A 6842-nucleotide genomic window follows, 5' to 3' on the forward strand; every position below is an offset into this window, starting at 1 on the left:
ACTTTTTCTAGTAAGTAGTTCTTCAAATATCCAGATGGATGAGTGTGCTGATTTCAATAGAGAAGACAAATGTTGTGGGGAATTAGAAATTTTTATTAGATTTACTGGATGTAAATTAAATTTCTACCTCTAATAAGATGTTAAGGCACATATTACAGGAGAAACTGCAAGAAATTACACTAGTTATATTTTATAGGGTATTTTTCCTAACAATACTGACAAAGATTTGCAGCTGAAGAAAATGCAAAAGTGCATTTGTGTTACTTATAACTTATACATTATAAGTCACTATAAGTCTGAAGGTGAAAAGAGCTGATAGAGGGCCAGTCTGTCTGTCCTTGGTGGTGCTAAGAAACTAGAATGAACTGAAGCATTCCAGTGGAGGTTGATGAATCAGAACCATACCCAAGTCAGTTAACCAATCCCAGACTATTCCCTGGAAGAGGAATCAAACCACCTGCTCCAAATCTAAGGAACATGGCACCCAATATGGCACCCTTGTCAGCGCTCAAATCCCCTCAGTGTTCCTCAGGAGATTTTCTCAGGCTCACCCACCCCTAAAAATTGCAAATCATTTACAGCCTGTGACGCAGCAAGTCACCTGCCTGCGCATTAAAATCCTGGAGGAGGGTGAAGACAGCTTCTGGAAGAGACACCCAGACCTGAGCAAAGATTTTCCCTTAGGCTCCTCTGCAGCCAGCAAGCATGAGCCTGAGTCTGTGATTGGAGCCCTCCTCCGGAGCATCAGTTTTTTAATGGAAAAAACAGAAACAACAGCTAGGATCACAGCTTTCAGCTGCTTCTCCTTTCACTAGCCATGACTCAGACAAATCAGACCAAAGTTTACCTAATGCCTCATCAGACTCCTCGGGCAGTAGCCAAGAGATGGTGCAGCAGCCCAGCCCCACAGCAACCGAGCAGTTTCAGATCTGCCTTCAACAGACACGATGTAGGATTCCCAGCCCCAGGATGTCCTGGGCATCCCCTGCCCCTCACCTCCATGTGTTTCTCCAACACCACCCCAGACCTCTCAGGTCCAGGGAGTTCCCCCAGTTTAAACTTCAGACGTACGCAGTGTGTGCACAGATGCCACCTCCCGACCCGCCCCCACATGCTCAATGGAACTGTCATTTCCATTGTCCTGGAGGTCCCTATCACCAGGTGCCATGTGGCCACCACTACCTTCGAGCAGCCTATCAGCAAGTGGTCCAGCCAGCTGTGCACAGGCAGCTCCTACCTAGAGCCCCATGAGGGGCTTGCACCCCATGCAGAAGGTGGTCCTGAACTGCCCCAGCACCTGAGAACAAGGTCTGCACAGAGATCACTCTTCCCCAGGGTCCCCGAGGGACCAACTGTATAACCAGCCACCTAATCCAGCTGGAGTTCCTGAGAAGTCTTAGAGAGTCCTGCAGAACTGAGACCACCAGGTCCCCAGGCTCCATGCCCAGCTGCTGTCCCTAGACCCCCTAATAACCTTCCAACCAGAGGAACTCCAAAAATAAGCAGTTTACCAGAAGAATTACGGAAAGTCTTTATCACTTATTCTATGGACACAGATGGAGGTGGTGAAATTTGTGAACTTTTTTTAGTAAACAGCTTCCAAACTGCAAGTGACATACTTGGGGATAGAATCAGAGGCAATGATATCATGAAGTGGATGGAACGCTATCTTAGAGAGAAGACAGTGATGATAATTGTAGCCATTGGCCCCAGATACAAACAAGATGTGGAAGATGCTGAGTCGCAGCTGGACAAGGATGAGCACAGCTTACAATACTAAGTACATCCATCGAATATACAAACCGAGTTCATAAAACAAGGAAGCAGGAATTTCAGATTCATCCCTGTGCTCTTCCCAAATGCTAAGAAGGACCATATGCCCACCGGGCTTCAGGACACTCACATCTGCAGCTGGTCCAAAAAGAAGAAAAACATCATGCTGCTGCTGCTTGGAGAGAGTACCTAGCCCCTTCCTGGGAGTCTCTGCCCACCCTTCAGGTGGTGCCCTTGTGACTCCCTCCATCCCCAGGCCCCTGAGGCCATGCTGTGCGTGGGGCCCCATTCTGACGAGGGGCCCATTCTGACAAGCACTCTTCCACCAGAGACTGTGCGTTTGCAGTCGCCCTCAGAGGGTTCCTCCCCACCCCAGAAGACCTGTCCTGCAGAGCACTCTTCCTGTGGAGACCTTCAGAGACACTGCCTTTGAGAGGCCATAGCTTCTCTGAACTCCTTTCTCTATTCCCCCAGCACGTTGCTCTGAAAAGTCTGATGTGTCCAGCCTGGGCCTCTCCCTGCTTAGCAAGTAGATAATATAAATGATGTTGCAATAAATGTAATGCCGATGCATTAATGCATAGATGACACCGCTCTGGACCAGTATTTAGCTCATGAGCCACAGAGCCAGTTCCCACTGACTGCCTCTTATTGCTCTGGCTGCTGCAAGGTTCTAATTCAAAACCAGCTTTTGAATTCTCCATTGAGACATTTTGTCTAGGCCTACTCTACTGCAGAGAGCCCCAGCAAGAATAGCCTCGAGTGAAAGTCTAGCAAGCCCGTCAGTCAGTCCCCAGGAACCAGCCACAGCTTTGACAAGGATCCTGCCACCTGCTAGGGACTTCATCAGCCTCTGATGAAGTCAGAAGCTTCACCTACATGTAGGCTTAGACCTACATGCCCCAGGTCTAAGCAGACAACACCCACTAGGGTCTGGTCCCTACTTCCCTCTATGCTTGCTTTAGCTGGGCTCTTCCAGTTCAAAGAATTCAAATAGGTTTGCATCCGAGAAGGAGCACTGTAAGGCTATCTCTGGAGTGCTGAGGAGATGCATGGTCCCTTCAGCAACACCACTGTTCCTCTCATTCACACAAAACACATGTGCACACAAACACATATGTACACATACACAAACACTTGTTCTAGGGCTGCTTTACAAACTGCTGGGCACAAGGTTTTAGAATGTTATTTATAACAGGAGTCAATAACCACAGGCACAAACTAATTTGGAAAATAAAAAGACTGAATTTTAACATAAATTTTCTCTAATCATAATCAGGCTATTTTGGCTCATTGTTAACTTGCTGTCCGCTGAATTCAACCTATAATTTTCAGTGTTCCTCGCCAACCAATTTCAAGCAGAGCTTTTCTTTACCTGGAGTTGGCTGGGTGTAGACCCAGGCAGAGCAGGCCAACAGGGAGTCTGGAATGATCAGGTGTGTGTTGCCTGAAGGCAGGAGGATCTTGGAATGTGGAGCCACATTGCCTGGAAGCAAGCTTCTCATAACAATAGCTACCATTAGTCAGCACGTCCCATGTGCCAAATATTTTATCTTGCATTTAAACCCTCACCAATAGCACTACAGGATATCTATCACTATCCCCAACTGCAGATTCTGAAGCCCAGAAGGACTAAATGACTTAAGCCAGTAAACGACAAAACCAGATTGAACCCTTTCAATTCCAGGAACTACCCTTCTGTTACACACTGCTGGTTTCCGTCAAGGCTCATTACGAACTTCATTTCCTATGACCCTCTAATCATGCTGCCACCAACTACATCAAATTCCAAAGCTATTTTGAAAGGAAAAAAAAGTAATGAAAACAGATTAAATGTATATTGGCTTCTGAACTAACTCTTGCTAAAATTGAAAGACACATTTGTATCCAGATAATGGCTGTGTTTTTTGGTTTCTCCTTCTTGTCTAGGCTCCTCATCTCCTAGTGGCTAGAACTAATGAAGGTGTTTAAATGCACAAGCACAGACACATGAGGACACATGCTAAATTTGTCTGTCTGGCATCTACCCTCAATTTTATCCTTGAAGTTGAACAGAGCTAGTCCCACCAATCCACTAGGTATTAACAGCCATGGGTATTTGTTCAAAGACAGCTGGCCTAATCCTCATTCCCAGCATTTTTTCCAAAACAACCAAGAAGACACCCTATTCCATAGGACATAAACCTGGAGAGGACACTGCCTAAAGACCACATAGAGAAGGAAGGTGTAAGGCAAGAGAAGGTAGTCCTGATGACATTCTCCAAGGCCCTGAAACCAGCATGCCTCACGCTAACTACCCCTGGACTTTTCAGTTATATGAGATAACACAATGCTATTTGGTCTTAAACCAAACAGATGAGTTTTCTGTCACTTACAATTGAATGAGTCTGATGAGGGGTTTAATCTACATGCCCCAGGTCTAAGCAGACAACACCCACTAGGGTCTGGTCCCTACTTCCCTTTATGCTTGCTTTAGCTGGGCTCTTCCAGTTCAAAGAATTCAAATAGGTTTGCATCCGAGGAGGAGCACTGTAAGGCTATCTCTGGAGTGCTGAGGAGGAGGAAAGGACCTGAGCTCCAGGAGCAAAGATTCTGGTTGAATCAGTCTCCACCCCGAGAAGAAGAGGAACTGCAGGAGTGAGTGGTTTCCACGTTGCCACTCTGCCCTAGGAAGAGTCCGATATCTTCTCTCAGGGGTTTTCCTTTTGCAGTCACCCCACTGCTTATTCCTTCAACCTACCATCTCTCTGCTTTGAGTTCCTGCTCAGGACCCCATAACTCTGACTGTCCACATTCCCTCTTGACTACCAGACTTCCTGAAGAATCCTCTTCACACGGTCCTTAAACTTCAACTCTGGCCCCTCAAAGCCTCTTTGCCTTGGCATTTCCTAGTCCATAATCCTGAAAAAGAGAAAATCAGATTGAACCGGCTCCTCTTTATGTGCAGGGCAACCTCATAGGTTGCCAACCAGTCAGTCTACAGAGAGACCCTTTTGGATCAGTAAGCACTTCTGATCCAATCAGCTTTAGACAGGGGTAAAATCTGTTGCTTTTACTTAAAAGGAATTGTGATCAAGACAAGTACCGTGACTGACTTCTCTAGTGTACCCTCTCATCCCCCAGCTCTGCCAATGCATGCTTTTCCTTCTACCTAGAATACCTTTTCTTCCTGCTCCCTCTTTTGGTGAAAAAGTCATCTCAATCACCTCTCCAGGAAGAGGGTGTGTTTGGTTCTCCCTGCACAATGCTACCTTCGTCATAGTACCAATTGTGTGCTAATGTCATTGTACAGATAACAAGATAATGATTTAACATTGTAATTTTGATTTCATTTTCTCTAGGACTACCTGATCTCTCAAGGCTCCCCTCTCTTTGAGAAGTTAGACCTCTGGAACATAGGAAAACATAAGTAATGTATTCTTGGGTTTTGTGTTTCAAAACCAGACCAAAATAAATCTGGGTTTCATATACTGAGAAAGAAAAAAGTAGCCCCTGGCATTTGGGACCTGGCTTAATACTATCAGCCTGGCCTTGGTTTTGCTAGGAGCTGGCCCAGCACCCACAGATAGACCCGGGTATTCTCCTGTAAATCATAAAAAGTTTCAAAGAATGTAAGTGTCAGACAAGGCTACTATGAAACCATAATGAATCAAGACAAAAACATGGCCAGCCCATAATCATGTCTGAACACAGTCAAAACGCAAAACCTTCCAGGTTACAAAAATACCCATCCTTCTCCCCCAACTAATATGAATGACTGCTTCTTCTTTACCAATTATAGCTTCAGCCTCTGTCTAATCTTCCCTCCTGCTAGATAAAATTAAGATACCCAAATCATAGAATTACCCTACTTGCTGACAGCATCCAATCCAGAGCAAAACCCCATTTTCTTAAACCCTTTCAAAATCTCTTAACCCAGGCGCAAATTCTGTAAGTCCTTTCTAACACCCTCTTACAGACAACACCTTGATTCTTTGTGGTATGTGTTCTCCCTCACTGCATGACATAATAAGCCAAATTTGTTCAACTACAAGTATGTTCCTGCTGGTCTTGGCTGGAGGGCATTGACATTCTAAGCCCTGAAGAAGTCAAGTCATAGTTTATGCCATAAATTAAAAGATTTGAAAGAATGTGTGTGGTCAAAGACATTCAAAGACATTTTTTTTTCCCAATCCCCACTCATAGTAGACTGCATAATATTCTATAATCTGGGGAGCTGAGTCAAAGGGGAGAGAAGATCAAAGGTAAGCACACTGTCATTATGCTACTAAAAAATAAGTAGCCTCTGTGGGAATACCGGCACATCAAGAACCAGTACTGTACTACACTAAATAAGAAGGAAGAAACATGGACCCTGGTGGGTCCCTGGTGGGTCCCTGGAGGGATACCCATGCCATCATTCTCCCACCCCTCCCAACCTACCTCCACCAAGCCACACACACACCGAGCCAAGACTTTTGGAGGCAGTGTGTGTAATAGAATTGCCAGATCAATCTGGAGATTCAAGAGTAAGAAGGATCTGGGCTCAGTTCTGAGGTAAAGTCCAGTAATGGGCAAAAGCCATGGAATTTCCCAAAGTTCAGTATCAGGGCCTTCTGAACCCAGTCATGTAGGGATCTTTATGTAGGTTTCATTATATAGGTGATTGATAAAATTACTGACCATTAGTGATTGAACTCAACCTCTAACCGAGAGATCTGGGTACAACAGTGGACCTGAAAATTCCAAGCTTCTAATCAGAGTTTGGTCTTTCTAGTGAGCAGCTCCTATCCTAAAAGATGATGTGGAAGGACTTGCAAACAGTTGCCTCATTAGCCTAAACTCAGGTGTAGTTGAAAAGATAACAAAAGTTGCTCCTATCACTTTTATCTCACAGGAAATTCTAAGGAGCACTGTGCCAAGAACCAGGGACAAAGATAAAATGTATATTTCTTATTATTCCAAATCAACACAATATATGGAACAGCCAACTGTCTGCGGATAACCAAGACTATTGGGAGAGCAGCTAAGACCCAGATCTGAAAAGGCCTTGTGCTTAGAATAAAGAATTACAGTTGCCATCCACATGG

The 6842-nt window shown here is 45.0% G+C and overlaps 1 pseudogene; it reads left to right on the forward strand.

The window, feature by feature from the left end:
• Nucleotides 1-360: 360 nt before the first annotated feature.
• LOC101690877 lies at nucleotides 361-2013 on the forward strand (annotated as a pseudogene).
• The last annotated feature ends 4829 nt before the right edge of the window (nucleotides 2014-6842 follow it).

The sequence above is a fragment of the Mustela putorius genome, unplaced genomic scaffold (assembly GCF_011764305.1).
Source record: "Mustela putorius furo isolate JIRA1106 unplaced genomic scaffold, ASM1176430v1.1 tig00003834_pilon_pilon_pilon, whole genome shotgun sequence".
NCBI classification, from domain to species: Eukaryota; Metazoa; Chordata; class Mammalia; order Carnivora; family Mustelidae; genus Mustela; species Mustela putorius.